A 17839-nucleotide genomic window follows, 5' to 3' on the forward strand; every position below is an offset into this window, starting at 1 on the left:
AGACTAGCCCACTCACTGCCCGGAAATGCCTGTCTGCCCGGAAGTAAGGGAAAGTGAGGGGCCCAAGGAACACCCTCTGCACAAACGGCACTTGCCGTGTTGGACAGGGGCGGGAAATGAAGGAATCGGGAGAGCGGGGCTACCGATCACCCTAGACAGCGGATACCTGCTGTAACCCAGGTAACGGCTAGGAGTGTGAGTGATTACGTGAGCCCCTGTCAGGGGGACTCCACATGCAATGAGAATTCCCCTTCAGGATGAGAACCCTCACTCACCATTAGGTGATGGGTTCCCTCCTCACATCCTTACAACTGCCCGTGAGGAAGAGCTGATGTGTTTTCTCAAGATGAGCTTATGGACAGAGCATTTCCAGACCTACTCCAGTCCATCAATCAATCAATAGAATCCTTATTCGATCCATTAAATACAGAACATAGAAGCACAAAAGATCCCGTGGTCAACGTACAACTCCAATTCATAGAAAATACAATCCATAGTAAGGTTAAAATTCCATTTCAAATATATAAAATAGTTATTAATAAAAAGCTAAGAAACATAAAATAGAAGGAGGACCAGGATAATTTTGTACCCTGTGGCCCACATACGATATACGTTTGGTTACATATTATCTTCTATTAATTGCCAAGTAAAAGCTCCACGCCGTTTTTGAACCCCACTGCTTCCTCTTTTTTATGCAGGCCCACCAAAATGTGGCTACAGAGAAACAGACCAAGGGGTCAGGCAATGATTTAAAAAAATAAAGTGCAACTCGACATTGTCTGAAATTAAACTGTTTTAAAATCGGGAGAATATAATCATTCATTTGTTTCTTGCAGAGCCCGCAGAACAAGACTAGATGCAAGTCAGTTTGGGGAGAGTGATTGTCACAAGGACACAATGTCAGTTCTGAGTGTTTAAACCTCCTCGCCGGATGACCAAGCATCAGTGGAATCAAATTCATGCGGAATCTCAGTAAAATGTATCTATGCTGAGTTATTCTTGTGCCCGCTAGGTAAGAGTATCCTCCCTCTAACAATGGAGGGATCAAAAGATATGCGAGGACTGCCTGTTTATGTGATTCTTTTCCATTCAATTGTAATGTGCCCTCAGCAAAAAGGTGTTAATTAATTTCTTTTTCGAAATCTTCCTACACGCAGTTGGGTCAATGTGCCTAGGTCATTGCCTCCACAAAGCACAATCATGAGGCCAGGGGGTTTGAGATGCAAAAAGGTTTTAACCAAAGGCATCCATTAGTGCCACTTTAATCCTCTCTGTGTAATCCATTTAATATACACATTTTGCAAACCTAGGTCTTTGTCAGTACCTCTGTGTTCAGCACTTTTTGCACCAGAAAACATAGCTGTGCCCTACAATCCATACTGTAAGCATCTTCAAGGGATGTGTGGAAGGAATTAAAAGATGTCTGTAGCTCAGGTAGTCAGTTGGTAGAATGAGAGGTATCTAAAATAGTGGAGAAGATGTTAGCTTAGAAAAAGCTGATAAGTGATTGGTTGTTCATTTACATTGTGCACTCAAAAATAGGATGCACGTTATTTTCCCAAAGAAGCATGTTTCTTATTAGTTATTAAAAAATGTTTGAAATGTACAGTAGATAGGATAAGGTAATATTTTTCAAACGCCAACCACACCTGCTATTTGCATTAGTAAGCTAAAGTGATGATATTGAAAATATGGTGAACTTGTGGCCTCCCAGTACAGTTGAATGTTGCAGAAACTGTTACTCTGGAAACTGGGATTAAGCAGAATGGGGAAAGGGTTGAAAGTTAACTGTGGATTTAAAATGTGTAATGGTAACTTATATATAAATGATATGTTACTAAATTAAGTTTTTCTAAGGCAGTAGTATGAGTTGAAGTAGTCTGTTGTTTTAAAAAAAAAAAATAGTATTATTTGAACTCCCGTATGGATTCAATGTATGCAAAAGAAAATCTTTTATGAGTTTCTGATATTTCATATTCTGCAATACTATTTGAAAGGTGAGTTACAAATTTGTAAATTGGGTTAAATATTATGTAGTAGTGCTTCACTATTTGCGGTGATATTTTTATATTTGGAGAGCATTATTTTCAAAGTTTTGAAAATATTAGAGAAGTGTGATGTTTGAAATATGATACAAAATGTATAGATGTGTATTGTTCTTTGTTTTATTGTACTGAAATTATGATTGAAATAGTTTGTGCATAGTAATATGTGTACATCGGTAGATGGATTAGTGATTATGGTTGTTTGTATGAGTCTGTGGAAAGGTACAGTTGAAGGATGCCGCATAATTTTAGGTGTCTGTTTCAAACTGGAAGTGCAGTCTGTGAAGTGTTCTGGTCTGCGTGGAGTTTTAACTGATGTATGTGTGTAGTTGCGCATGTATTCTCATACGTGTTATGCATCTGAAGATGCTAGATGTATAAAACACAGGTATACATCTATTTCTATGTTTCTTTTACATATGATGCTACTAGGAAAAGGTGCAGACAGATACATGCATGCTTTCAGGAATATGGTGAAACTTACAACAGAGATATGAGAAGGGTTACTGCTTTATATTTGGCTATGCCCAACAGCTTTAAGTACTTGCAGAATAGTGAAGATGAAGTATAAAAGTGAGGTTCAAGACATTTTGGCAGAGGAATTAGTGATTAGACTACTTTGTATGAGTCTGTGGAAAGGCACACTTGAAATACTCCGCAACATTTTAGGTTTCTGCTTGACATGGGAAGTACGTTCTCTGAAGTTTTAGGTCTACATTGTCATGTGACTGAGGTATTTCTCTACTTGCACATGTATTCTCATACGTATTATGTATCTTAAGATGCGAGATGTATAAAACCCAGGTATACATGTATTTTTATATTTCTTTTATATATTATACCACTAGCAAAAGGTACATACACATGTATGTATGCTTACAGGAATATGGTGAGACTTACAACAGAGACAAGTAAAGGATTGTTGCTTTATATGTGGCGAGGCCCAACACCCTAAGTAGTAGTAGAATGGTGAAGCTGCAGCTCAAGAGTGAGGCTAAGTAATGTTGGTAGAGGGATTAGTGATCAGGCTTCTTTGTATGAGTATGTGGAAAACTATACTTGAAATATGCCACATAATTTTACATGCCTACATGAAATGGGAAGTGCACTATGTGAAGTTTTAAGGTCTGCATGGTCTTGTGACTGAGGTATATCTTTACTTCCACATGTATTCTCATACGTGTTATGCATCTGAAGATGCTAGACGTATAAAACACAGGTATAGGTCTATTTGTATGTTTCTTTTATATATGATGCAACTAGGAAAAGGTTCAGACACATGCATGCATTCTTCAGCAATATGGTGAGATTTACAAGAGACACATGCAAAGGGTTACTGCTTAATATTTGGCTAGGCCCAACACCCTGAGTAGTTGCAGAATGGTGAATGTGCAGCTCAAAAGCGAGACTAAGACATGTTGGTAGAGGGATTAGTGATCAGGCTTCTTTGTATGAGTGTATGGAAAGGTACACTTGAAATATGCCACATCAGTGCTTCAAATGGAAATAAATAAGTGCAGGTACTCATTAAATTGACCTGGAGCGTTGTAGTGGGCGAGGTTAGAGGCAGTGTGAGACATGATAATACAAAAACACTTCTGTTGAGTATTCATTTTGCCCTTGATAGTTGTCTCAAACTTTTCATATGTGCAGAGAAGTGCATTTACACCAATTGCAGAACATAACAAAACATGTGAGAAATGTATCACAATAAACAAAATGTGCTAACTTGTTACACAAAATGAATGTCAAACACCACATGTTTTGTAATATTTGCAGCTTCGTAATGTCATACTGTTCCTACTTACTTGCATTTGGCACAATCCTTTTATATACAAGAGTGTGCACACATACAAACAAACAATTATTCCATCAGTCTTCACATCTGTAACCTCTCGGTCCCTCCCTCTCACTTCTCTACCATTTGTATCTAACTCCATCCTACTCTCTTTACCCCAATTGTATCCTATCATTCTCTACCATCATTCTCTCTATTTCTCGGTACCTCTCCTACTCTTTCTGTAGCTGTCTCGATTGCTTCCCCATCTCTATCTGCGCTTACCCATCTGTCTATCTTTTTTTCCTTTAAACTCTTCTCTGCTTCTTCTATCTCTGTCCCTTCACTCTTCACCTTCTCTCACCCCATTCTCTGTCCTCTCCCTTTGGCAGAAGACCCCACAGCCAGTAAGCTTTCAGTGTCAGACATTGAGCACAGCTGGGTTGTAAGCATGTGCAATGTCCAGCAGTGTAGAGGTCGGGCATAACAATACCGGCCTCTAATGAGAAGGTCAGTAGACCGTCTCTCACCTCACCTGGGCAGGAGGGAGTCCGCCTAGGTAATCCCCACCACTTCATCCCCACCCATGATGGACTCAATGTCACCTCAGGCTGGTGGGGTGAAGGTTGATTTGCGGGTGCAAGTGAGTCAGGGGAAAGACAGTCAGACCCCATTGAGAGGCCAGTGGGTGAAAATGGCTTTTGTTACCTGGGTTACTAAGAGGCCATTCCTAGGTAGGCTCTCCCCCCTCCCACTTATGCAGTCTGCACACATCACTGTGCCCCCGGCAGCCAAGGTCTCATACACTATCTAACAAGACGACCCAGCATGGAGGCTCGGCAGGTGGCTGTTGAGGACAATGAGAGATGGGTGGGGAGGGAGCAGAGGCCCACTTGCCACAGCAGCAGTCCTCCAGCAGGCCATTCAGGTCCCATTTTGCCGCTTGCCACAGCTGAATGACTCGGACAAACAGCAAACATGCTGCTAAAAAATAGGAACACAGCTGGCACTCGGCACTGGCCGAGTGCCCACCTTATCAACTGAACCCTGAGTATCGGTATTCTCATTGGTAGTGGAGATTTGCCGGTACTCAGCTTGGTAAAAATAAGAAGTGCCAGTAGTCAGTACCTGTGAGTACCGGCCCATTTAAAGCACTGAGCCACATAATTGTAGGTGTCTGTTTGAAATGGGAACAGCATTCTATGAAGTTTTAAGGTCTGCATGGCCTTGTGACTGAGGTATGTCTGTAGTTCAACATGTATTACTCTACATGTTATGCATCTGAAGATGCTAGACGTATAAAAACAGTTATACGTCTATTTGTATGCTTCTTTTATATATAATGTCACTAGGAAAAGGTGCAGACACATGCATGCCATTCTTTCAGGAATATGATGAGACTTACAAGAGACACATGCAAAGGGTTACTGCTTTATATTTGGCTAGGCCCCACCCCCTAAATAGTTTAAGAATGCTGAATGTGCAGCTCAAAAGTGAGGTGAGTGAAAAGTTTAAGCACTCTGTCCATCATCTCCTTGTGTTTGCTTTGTTCGCCCTAAGTTGGCAGGGTATGCCCAGACGTGGGTCCCTTGCTCACTTTGCCACTGGATTTGAGCTAACCTGGCTGCTAAAGGGTGTTACCCAGAAACCGGTCCCAGGATGCTTCTTTCCAGTTCAGGAAAGACCTGGCTTGGCAGTTCGAGCTGGACTGTTCCCATGAGGCACAGAGTCAAGACTGATTTGCATGTAGCTGAGTCTCAACTGAGGTGGTGAAGTCAGCTAAAGAATGATGGTGGATTCAACCCAGATTTGCGACTGGGGGTGAGTGTCTGAAAAGTTTCATCGCTCCGTCCATCTTTTCCTTATGTTTGCTTTGCTTGCCCTAATTTGGCAGGGTATGCCCTGACGTGGGTCCCTTGCTCACTTTGCCACTGGATTCAAACTAGCCTGGGTGATTAAGGGTGATACCCAGAAACAGGGCCCAGGATGCTTGTTTCCGGTTCAGGGAAGACCTGACTTGGCAGTTCGGACTGGACTGTTCCCATGAGGCACAGGGTCAAGACTGATTTGCATATAGCTGGGTCTGAACTGAGGTGGCGAAGTGAGCTAAAAAATGATGATGGTTTCAACCCAGATATGTGAATGGGGGTGAGGGTCTGAACTGAGGTGGCGAAGTGAGCTACAAAATGATGATGGTGATGGAGCGGGTAGAACAAAATTTTGTATACCCCCCCCCCCTATTCTGCATGCCTGTACTAATTAGAATAATCTCTTAATTATAATATTATTAATGTGTTTGCATGGTATCTAATCAACATTATTAATGTACAAAATACACGTGGGATTTTCTATTTGTATGGCTAATTAATTTTGTTTAAAATATGAACGCATACTAACAGTAGTAAATAGAATACTGCATGATATATGTTGCTTTTGTGACGTTTTTGTTATGTTGCACCAGATGACATCAAATGGGTGAATATAAATGCTTTAAATGATGCTATATGCTAGATAATTACAAGCACATAGAGGGATTAGTGAGGGTTTAACATTTTATTCATTATTTCTATGTATTAATTACTCTTTTGTGTTTGTTTCGCTTAAGTTGTCCTTTGGGCCTAAAGCAAAGATGGCCGCTGACGTGACACGACGTGATGTGCACCATTCCACGAGGTTTCGGGCGAAGTGCGACTGCGCAACTTTTTGTTCCTGTGGCCTTCTCATGACCCTTGTCATACTGTGCTCAAGCAAGGTCACTGTGGGAAGCCCGCCAAGTACTTTAACAATGGACAGATGCAAGAAACTGGAATGATCGTGAACAGTGACATAACCTCTTGAACTGTGTGAAACCTCACCGGACGATCCCAACCGACCAATGGGAGAAGCCCAAATTTTGTAAAATGTAACATCTTGACTTTACTTTTATTATAAAAATGACGGTAGAATAGAGAGGAATATAGCTTGCTGTTGCTGAGACTCGTGCTTTCCCTTTTGCTGACGGAGAAGACGGCGACGCTACATGACTGCTGCGTTCCTGAATCTTTGACAGTCGGAATGCTGCCCATTTCATTTACGAACTGAGAACTTTATGAAATCTATGGACACTGATAGATTCTTGCACATCTCTGGTCCTTGTCCATTCTTGGGACTGTAGCGTGCTGCATGAAGAACTTTCGAATTCTGACTGATTGACAGCTAAAATTGATGACTTAGAGGATGACCGATAGCCAGATTAGGTAAATATGGTGTTCTGTGATTTACGAAAGGTTTAACAAACTTACTAGATGGAACTAAATTCTTGCAATAATTAGATAAACAAATATTGATTAATAAGCAAATGTGTTTTGTCTTTTATTGAGGGAGAATAGATCGAAATCCTAAATGTGTGTTTTTAGCTGATCTAAATCACCATACTGATCCAACTAAATGATCCATTGATCACGTGGGAGGAGTATCTTGATGCTTAGGATTAAGATCTGTAGGTGCGAGGATATTCATGTATAGTTATGTAATATATATAATATAGGTTATAAGGTATTCCTTTCATGTCAGCGCTTGGAACATTCACCTCTCCTGTAAGTGCAGACCAGTGTGAAGTGAAGTGTGAATCTTGGTGTTATGGGCCCCACCAATTATTGGATGTGTGAAAGCGTTAGTGTGATATTTGGTCTGTGACGAAGGGAGGATATTTGGTACGGGGATTTGTCCTGATCTCCGTTACCTAGGTTTCCGCGCTCTAACAATGGTTTCAACCCAGATATGCGACTGGGGGTGAGTGTCTGAAACGTTTCATCTCTCCGTCCATGTTTGCTTTGTTTGCCCTAATTTGGCAGGGTATGCCCAGACGTGAGTCCCTTGCTCACTCTGCCAATGGATTCAATCTAGCCTGGGTGATGAAGGGTGTTACCCAGACACTGGTCCCAGGATGCTTGTTTCCGGTTCAGGGAAGACCTGGCTTGGCAGTTCGGGCTGCACTGTTCCCATGAGGCACAGGGTCAAGACTGATTTACATTTAGCTGGGTCTGAACTGAGGTGGCAAAGTGAGCTAAATAATGACGATGGATTCAACCCAGATCTGTGACTGGGAGTGAGTGTCTGAAAATGTCAACACTCTGTCCATTATCTCCTTGTGTTTGCTTTGTTTGGCCTAAGTTGGCAGAGTATGCCCAAACGTGGTCCCTTGCTCACTTTGCCACTGGATTCAAGCTAGCTTGGCTGATGAAAGGTGTTACCCAGAAACCACTCCAAGGATGCTTGTTTGCGGTTCAGGGAAGACCTGTCCTGGCTGTTCGTGCTGGACTCTTCCCATGAGGCAAAGGATCAAGACTGCTTTGCATATAGCTGGGTTGATCTCAGGTGGCAAAGTGGGCTAAAGAATGATGATGGATTCATCCCAGATCTATGACTGGGGGCGAGTGTCTGAAAATTTCAGCACTCCGTCCATCATGTCCCTGTGTTTGCTTTGTCAGCTCTAAGTTGGCAGGGTATGCCCAGACGTGGGTCCCTTGCTCACTTTGCCAATGGATTCAAGCTAGCATAGCTGATAAAGGGTGTTACCCAGAAACCGGTCCCAGGATGCTCGTTTCCGGTTCATGGAAGACCTGGCTTAAAGACCTGGCTTGGCAGTTCAGGTTGGACTGTTCTGATGAGGCACAGGGTCAAAACTTATTTGCATATAGCTGGGTCTGAACTGAAGTGGTGAAGTGAGCTAAAGTATGATAATGGATTCAACCCAGATCTCCGACTGGGGGTGAGTGTCTAAAAAGTTTCAGCGCTCTGTCCATCATCTCCTTGTACTTGCTTTGTTTGCCCTACGTTGGCAGGGTATGCCCAGACTTGGGTCCCTTGCTCACTTTGCCACTGGATTCAAACTAGTCTGGGTGATGAAGGGTGTTACCCAGAAACCGGTCCCAGGATGCTTGTTTCCGGTTCAGGGAAGACCTGACTTGGCAGTTGGGGCTGGACTGTTCCCATGAGGCACAGGGTCAAGACTGATTTGCATTTTGCTCGGTCTGAACTGCGGTGGCGAAGTGAGCTAAAGAATGGTGATGGTTTCAACCCAGATATGCGACTGGGGGTGAGTGTCTCAAATGTTTCATCGCTCCGTCCATCTTTTCCTTATGTTTGCTTTGCTTGCCCTAAATTGGCAGGGTATGCTCAAACATGGTCCCTTGCTCACTTTGACACTGGATTCAAACTAGCCTGGTTGATGAAGGGTGTTACCCAAAAACCGGTTCCTGGATGCTTGTTTCCGGTTAAGGAAAGATCTGGCTTGGCAGTTCGGGCTGCACTGTTCCCATGAGGCACAGGGTCAAGACTGATTTGCATATAGCTGGGTCTGAACTGAGGTGGGGAAGTGAGCTAAAGAATGATGATGGATTCAACCCAGATCTGTGACTGGGGGTGAGTGTCTGAAAATGTCAGCACTCCGTCCATCATGTCCCTTTGTTTGCTTTGTTAGCCCTAAGTTGCAGGGTATGCCCAAATGTGGGCCCTTACTCACTTTGCCAATGGATTCGAAGCTAGCCTGGCTGATGAAAGGTGCTACCCAGAAACCACTCCCAGGATGCTTGTTTCCGGTTCAGGGAAGACCTGTCCTGGCTGTTCAAGCTGGACTCTTCCCATGACGCAAAGGTTCAAGACTGATTTGCATATACCTGGGTCTGAACTGAGGTGGCGAAGTGAGCTTAAGAATTATGATTGATTCAACCCAGATCTGTGACTGGGGGTGTGTGCCTGAAAATGTCAGTGTTGGACCCGGCCTCGTGGCGTGGTCCTTATCCCCGGGGATTGTGCCCGTTCCCCGCCCCGGCCTTCACGGGCCACCCTTCTGAACTGCACCGAGGCCCTTCATCCTGAGCTGCACGAGGTCGCAACCCTCTCGTGGCTCCGCCATCTTGTTGGCATCCACGTGACTCTGTGCGCCAGCCAGCGCGACCCCGCTCAACCCGGCCTCGGCCCCAGCGAAGCCCCGACATCGGGGCACCACGAACTGGCCTGGGGGTGCCGCAGGAACCATTCATCGCCCCCGGCGGAGGACAGTATCGATGGGACCCCCAACTGTCCTCCCCTCTCGAGGTGTGATCGCCCTGCAACTCCCTTGGGCCTGGCGCCTCTCCTGCTGGGCGTCTGGCCACCTCCACCCGGCCTCTCCGCCCCCCCCGGGCGCCTGGGTCCGGACATCAAAGGGCTCCGGACCTATATCTGGGGCGACCCCGCCACAGATCGGCAGTTGTATCCCGGAGTCGAGAGCCCTGCTGATTGAATCGCGGCTGACCCTACGGAGAAGAACTCTTGTCGGAACCATCACGAGCCCTGCTGACTGCATCGCGGCTCCTTCTTGTGAACACTTTGAAGCCACCTGGAACATCGGAGCCCTGCTGACGCTGTCGCGGCCCAACCTCGCTGAAACCTCCCTCGGAGCCCTGCTGACGACGTCGCGGCTCGAGCTGAGCAGAAACCATCTTGAGAGCCCTGCTGATTGGATCGCGGCTCTCCACGAACTGTACGCCGGAGCCCTGCTGACGCCGTCGCGGCTCAACCCCTCCGAGATCCGGAGGTCCTCCAGCTTGAGGATAAGAACTGGGCCCCAGGTACCCTCGTACCGCACTCCTGCCCAAGACTGTCCCGCTACCCCTACCCTTCCAAAGAGACACTGAGACTTTTGGTGGATCCCTCGATCCCTTCGTGTAAATATTGACCTCGTAACCTTTTTATTGCTGATAAAGAATTGCTTGTCTTGAGACAACCTCCTTGAGTCCTGTGTGGTGGTGTTACTGTGCTAGTACGTGATAGGAGAAGGATCTCTCAGGAGACTTCTCGGCTGCGCTCGGCTACTTCGTACAGTGTGAGGGCCCCCCTTGGTGGTCTCGCCGACTCCTCGGGGTCCGCCTTCCAACATTTGGTGGCCAGCGACGGGATCCGAGCCGAACGCAGTACGTACCAGCCAGTACCCACTAGCTACCCATCCAAACGTACAGTAATCATGAGCAGCCAGGAAAACAACGCGACAATGGAGTTCCAGCCCGAACGGCTGGAAGAATATACGCACAAAGAGTTAAAACAGTTCTGCAAAGACAAAGGCATCGCAACCACCGGCCTAGGTACCAAAGAGGACATGCAGAAAGCTCTGAGGACATGGCTGGAGGCCGGGGCGGGCCCCTCCCAGGAAGAGGGTCCCTTGCCCCTGACTGAGACCACATCAACCGCACTGACTCCGGCAACCGGAGGAAGAAAGAGCCTAGAAACCGGCCTCTCCGAAGAAGAAATACGAGAGCGGGAGAAGGTCCGGAACCACGAGCTAGAGCTCGCACGACTGCGGCTGGACGGCGAACTCCAGCTGGCGGAAAAGAAACTGGCCCTAGAGCAGCTACGGCTTCAAGAGGAGATAGAGGAGAAGAGACGACACCGGGAGTGGGAGGAAAAGAAACTGACCCTTGAGCACGAGCGCAGTCTCAAGGAGCTCGAAATCAAGGCCAAGAACGGAGGGACCAACGCCCCCAGTACTAGAGACCCTCTACCGCCTTCCGAGACCAAGGTACATATCCCGAAAGAGGTCGTCAAGGAGTACTACAAGAATGACGACATCCAACAATGGTTCAAGGCCTACGAGGTGGCCTTGACCTCTCATCGGGTGCCCCGAAAAGACTGGGGCGCGGGCCTGTGGGGGCGGTTCCTGAGTGAGGGTCGAGACACACTGCTCCAGCTGCCGGAGGAGGTGATGACCTCCTACGATCACATGAAGGAGGCCCTGCTCACCCGCTACGGGCTAACCGCGGAAATGTACCGCCAGCGGTTCAGAGACTGCAAGAAAATCCCGGGTACCACCTGGGTGGAGTATGTGGACTTTTTCAGTCGGGCCCTAGAAGGGTGGATCAAAGGTAGCAAAGTAACCACCTACGGGCAGCTGGTCGACCTCATCGTGTGGGAACATCTCTCCAACAATTGCTTCGTGGAACTGAGACAGCACCTCCTCGACAGCAAAATGACCGACCCGCGAAAACTCGCCGTCGAGGCCGATCGATGGGTCAACTCCCGGGTCCCCCGGAACTCAATGGGGGAGTACCAGAGGAACCCCACCGGGCCCCCCCCGCCAACGCGGTGGAGGGGGAGGGCCGAACAGGAACCGAGACCCTCCCGCCGGGGCCCCCAGGAGCCCCCCTCGAGGGCCACCGCAGCTACAACTCTCCCCGAGCCTAGCCCGAAGGGGGGCGCCCCCGGCCAGATCCGGACCACGGCCGCCAGTAACGTGCTACGGCTGCCAACAAACCAGACACTATGCCAGCGATCCGGTCTGCCCCCTGAACCGAAGAAACGGGGCCGGCGGGCCCCCGCCCCGACAGCTGGCGGCCGCCGCCCTGGGAGGAGAAGAAGAGGAAGAGGAGACCCTCGACCGAGGGACCACTGAATGGGAGCCGGCAGCCATGTCCCTGGTCTGCCTGGGTAGCCGAGAAATGGTGCCCTGCACCCCCATCCCAAGCAACACCCAGAAGTACCGGCAGCAGGTCACGGTCAATGGACAACGGGCCGAAGCCCTTTGTGACACCGGCGCCAGTGTCACCGCTGTCCGCTGCCACCTGGTGACCCCCGAACAGATCCTACCGAATGTGCTGTGCCCCGTCCGGACGGCCGACAACAGCGAAAGCCTGTGCCAGATGGCCCTGGTCCCCTTCGAGTGGGGAGGGGTGACGGGCCTGCTGAAGGTGACGGTACGTGACGACGCCCCCGTCGACTGCCTCCTGGGGAACGACTTGGAGAGTTCCCCCTGGGCTCAAGTAGAGCGACGAGAGCACCTCCGAATGCTGGGACTATCTGACTGGGCCTGCGCCATCACCCGGTCCATGACCGCCCGGGCCCCCCGCTCATCCTCGGCCTCCGGGGCCGCCCAGCCCGAGGGGCTCGCACCCCCTCCCGCCAGCAGCGAGGGGGAGGCGGACACCGACCCTGGACCTAGTGAATCCTCCCCCGAAGAGATGGTTTCCCCGTGCGCCCTACCAGAGCTGACACAATGGCGACACAAAGGGGGCCCCACCCGGGAGCAGTTCCAACAAGAGCAGCAGTCCTGCCCCACTCTCGAAGGGGTCCGCCAGCAAGCGTCCGCCCAAACCAACGGGGACCAGACCGGCACCCACTGGGTCTACTGGGCCGAGGGCCTGCTATACAGTGAGCAAAAAGTGGCAGAACTCGGGGCCAGCCGAGTGTTGGTGGTTCCCCTCCGCTTCAGGGAGTTCCTGCTCAACCTGGCACATGATGTGCCCCTCGCCGGACACTTGGGGCAAGACAAAACGTACAGCCGTCTGGTGACCCACTTCTACTGGCCCCGGATGCGGAGAGACGTGGACAACCACTGCCGGTCCTGCCAGACCTGCCAAGCCAGCGGGAAGACGGGGGGTCGGGTCAAGGCCCCTCTCCAACCGTTTCCAGCCGTCAGCACCCAGTTCGAACGGGTCGGAATCGATATTGTGGGGCCCCTGGACCCCCAGACCGCCCTGGGCCACCGCTTTATCCTGGTCCTCGTGGACCACGCCACCAGGTACCCGGAGGCGGTCCCGCTAAGAACTATAACGGCCCCCGTGGTAGGCCGGGCCTTAATGGGGATCTTCTCCCGAGTGGGATTTCCCCGCGAAGTGGTGAGCGACAGAGGCACGAACTTTATTTCCAGGTACATGCGGTCCCTGTGGCAGCAGTGCGGGGTCACATACAAGTTCACGACCCCCTATCACCCTCAGGGGAACGGACTGGTTGAGCGGTTCAACAGAACACTAAAGGGAATGATCCAGGGCCTGGAAGAGCCCCTCAGGCGGAGATGGGATGTCCTGCTGCCGTGCCTCCTGTTTGCCTATCGGGAGGTCCCGCAGAAGTCCCTGGGGTTCAGCCCGTTTGAACTATTGTACGGACACCCGGTCCGCGGACCGCTCAGCCTGGTCAAGGAGGACTGGGAGACGAAGCCCCAAGGCGCCCCTCCTGACGTCTACCGATACCTCCTGACCCTCCGAAACCAGACCCGCAAGTTCCGAGCCATGGCCGAAGCTAACCTCGAGGCCAGCCAGGAGGACATGAAGCGGTGGTACGATCGGAACTCCTCTACCATAGAATTCGAGCCAGGTCAGAAAGTATGGGTCATGGCCCCGGTTGAACCCGGCGCCCTCCAGGACAAGTGGACCGGGCCCTTCAAGGTGGTGGAGAGGAAAAGTCCCGTCACCTACCTGGTCGACCTGGAGTCCCCCCGGAACCCCCTCCGGGTCCTACATGCTAACAGGCTAAAACCCCACTTTGCCCGGACCGAACTGAGCCTGCTACTGGCGACCGACGAGGGGGGCGAGGACGACTCCGAGCCCCTGCCCGACCTCTTGCAGTCCAACGTCCATGATGGATCAATCAAAGGTGTCCAACTCGCCTCTTCCCTGACTCCGGAACAGCGCAACGACTGCCAGCAACTGCTGCAGGACTACGCAGCCCTCTTCTCCCTCACTCCCCACTGGTGCGTCCACGACGTCGATACCGGGGAGAGCCCCCCTGTGCGACACAGAGCCTACCGGGTACCCGACCGAGTGCGGGCATGCATCCAGGCCGAAGTAACGAAGATGCTGGCCCTGGGGTCATCGAACCCTCCGACAGCCCGTGGGCCAGCCCTGTCGTCCTGGTGCCAAAGGCCGCAGCTCCCGGCCACCCCCCGGAGTTACGATTCTGCGTGGACTACCGAGCCCTGAATGCAGTGACCAAGACGGACGCCCACCCTATACCCCGGCCGACGAACTCATCGACCGCTTAGGGGCCGCTCGCTACTTGAGCACGCTGGACCTCACCGCCGGGTACTGGCAGATCCAGCTCACCCCCGGTGCCCAAGAAAGATCCGCCTTTTCGACCCCGGATGGGCATTACCACTTTCGGGTGATGCCCTTCGGAATGAAGAACGCCCCGGCCACTTTCCAAGGACTGGTGAACAAGGTTTTGGCCGGGCTTGAGGCCTTCAGCGCGGCCTACCTAGATGACATTGCCGTGTACAGCAACAACTGGGCAGAGCACCTCCTTCACATTAAAGCCGTCCTGGCCGCCCTCCAGCGGGCCGGGCTCACAATCAAGGCCAGCAAATGCCAGATCGGTCACGGATCCGTGACCTACCTGGGCCATCAAGTAGGGAGCGGGCAGGTGGCCCCTCTCCAACCGAAAATAGATGCCATCCAGGCCTGGGAACCCCCCACTACCCAGACCGCTGTCCGGGCCTTCCTGGGTCTCACCGGATACTACCGGCGGTTTATCCGGGACTATGGGAGCATTGTTGGCCCCCTCACAGAGCTAACGTCCAAAAAGCAGCCCAAGAAGGTGCACTGGACACCCCGCTGCCAAGCAGCCTTCGACACCCTAAAGACAGCCATGTGTACTGCCCCGGTGCTGCAGGCCCCTGACTACAATAAGGAGTTCGTGGTGCAGACGGACGCCTCCGAGTATGGGATCGGGGCCGTCCTGTCCCAGGCCGATGAAAAGGGGCTCGACCGACCAGTGGCCTTCATCAGCCGACGGCTACTGCCCCGGGAGCAACGATGGAGCACCATCGAGCGTGAGGCCTTCGCTGTAGTGTGGGCCCTCAAGAAGCTCCGGCCCTACCTCTTCGGTACCCACTTCCGGGTCCAGACCGACCACCGGCCCCTGCGGTGGTTAATGCAAATGCGGGGAGAGAACCCCAAGCTGCTGCGATGGTCCATCTCGCTACAAGGGATGGACTTTGATGTTGAACACCGGCCCGGCAATGACCACGCCAACGCCGACGGCCTGTCCCGCTTCTTCCGCCTTGACGAGGAGAATCCCCAAGGAGATGGGTGACTCTCCATGCCTTCGGCTGGGGGGGACGCCTGTTGGACCCGGCCTCGTGGCGTGGTCCTTACCCCCGGGGATTGTGCCCATTCCCCGCCCCGGCCTTCACGGGCCACCCTTCTGAACTGCACCGAGGCCCTTCATCCTGAGCTGCACGAGGTCGCATCCCTCTCGTGGCTCCGCCATCTTGTTGGCATCCACGTGACTCTGTGCGCCAGCCAGCGCGACCCCGCTCAACCCGGCCTCGGCCCCAGCGAAGCCCCGACATCGGGGCACCACGAACTGGCCAGGGGGTGCCGCAGGAACCATTCATCGCCCCCGGCGGAGGACAGTATCGATGGGACCCCCAACTGTCCTCCCCTCTCGAGGTGTGATCGCCCTGCAACTCCCTTGGGCCTGGCGCCTCTCCTGCTGGGCGTCTGGCCACCTCCACCCGGCCTCTCCGCCCCCCCCGGGCGCCTGGGTATGGACATCAAAGGGCTCCGGACCTATATCTGGGGCGACCCCGCCACAGATCGGCAGTTGTATCCCGGAGTCGAGAGCCCTGCTGATTGAATCGCGGCTGACCCTACGGAGAAGAACTCTTGTCGGAACCATCACGAGCCCTGCTGACTGCGTCGCGGCTCCTTCTTGTGAACACTTTGAAGCCACCTGGAACATCGGAGCCCTGCTGACGCTGTCGCGGCCCAACCTCGCTGAAACCTCCCTCGGAGCCCTGCTGACGACGACGCGGTTCGAGCTGAGCAGAAACCATCTTGAGAGCCCTGCTGATTGGATCGCGGCTCTCCACGAACTGTACGCCGGAGCCCTGCTGACGCCGTCGCGGCTCAACCCCTCCGAGATCCGGAGGTCCTCCAGCTTGAGGATAAGAACTGGGCCCCAGGTACCCTCGTACCGCACTCCTGCCCAAGACTGTCCCGCTACCCCTACCCTTCCAAAGAGACACTGAGACTTTTGGTGGATCCCTCGATCCCTTCGTGTAAATATTGACCTCGTAACCTTTTTATTGCTGATAAAGAATTGCTTGTCTTGAGACAACCTCCTTGAGTCCTATGTGGTGGTGTTACTGTGCTAGTATGTGATAGGAGAAGGATCTCTCAGGAGACTTCTCGGCAGCGCTCGGCTACTTCGTACAGTGTGAGGGCCCCCCTTGGTGGTCTCGCCGACTCCTCGGGGTCCGCCTTCCAACAGTCAGCACTCCATCCATCATGTCCCTTTGTATGCTTTGTTAGCCCTAAGTTGGCAGGGTATGCCCAGACGTGGCTCCCTTGCTCACTTTGCCAATGGATTCAAGCTAGCATAGCTGATGAAGGGTGTTACCCAGAAACCGGTCCCAGGGTGCTTGTTTCCGGTTCATGGAAGACCTTGCTTGGCAGTTCGGGTTGGACTGTTCCGATGATGCACAGGTTCAAGACTGATTTGCATATAGCTGGGTATGAACTGAGGTGGCGAAGTGAGCTAAAGAATGATGATGGATTCAACCCAGATATGCGACTGGGGGTGAGTGTCTGAAACGTTTCAGCGCTCCGTCCATATTTTCCTTGCGTTGGCTTTGTTTGCCCTAAGTTGGCAGGGTATGCCCTGACGTGGGTCCCTTGCTCACTTTGCCACTGGATTCAAGCTAGCCTGGATGATGAAAGGTGTTACCCAGAAACCAGACCCAGGATGCTTGTTTCCGGTTCAGGGAAGACCTGGCTTGGCTGTTCGTGCTGTACTCTTCCCATAAGGCACAGGGTCAAGACTGATTTGCATATAGCTGGGTCTGAACTGAGGTGGCAAAGTGATCTAAAGAATGATGATGGATTCAACCCCGATCTTCAACTGGGGGTGAGTGTCTGAAAAGTTTCAGCACTCCGTCCATCATCTCCTGTTTGCTTTGTTTGCCCCAGGTGGGAAGGGTATTCCAAGCCATGGGTCGCTTGCTCACTTTGCCACTGGATTCAAGCTAGCCTGGCTGATGAAGGGTTTTACCCAGAAACCGGTCCCAGGATGCTTGTTTCCAGTTCAGGGAAGACCTGGCTTGGCAGTTTGGGCTGGACTGTTCCCATGAGGCACACAGTCAAGACTGAATTGCATATAGGTGGGTCTCAACTGAGGTGGTGAAGTGGGCTAAAGAATGATAATGGATTCAACCCAGATCTGCGATTCAGGGGGAGTGTCTGAAAAGTTTCAGCTCTAAATCCATCATCTCCTTGTGTTTGCTTTG

General features: G+C 51.3%; 1 long non-coding RNA gene across 1 annotated transcript in view; it reads left to right on the forward strand.

The window, feature by feature from the left end:
* Positions 1–842: 842 nt before the first annotated feature.
* The window catches only part of LOC146832818 (uncharacterized), a 436420-nt gene continuing 419423 nt past the window's right edge, over positions 843–17839 (forward strand). The window contains exon 1 of the long non-coding RNA XR_014960175.1: positions 843–1012. This is a non-coding gene — a long non-coding RNA (uncharacterized LOC146832818). The remainder of the gene's footprint in view (positions 1013–17839) is intronic.

Source organism: Triturus cristatus, chromosome 4_2 (assembly GCF_964204655.1).
Source record: "Triturus cristatus chromosome 4_2, aTriCri1.1, whole genome shotgun sequence".
Classification (NCBI taxonomy): Eukaryota; Metazoa; Chordata; class Amphibia; order Caudata; family Salamandridae; genus Triturus; species Triturus cristatus.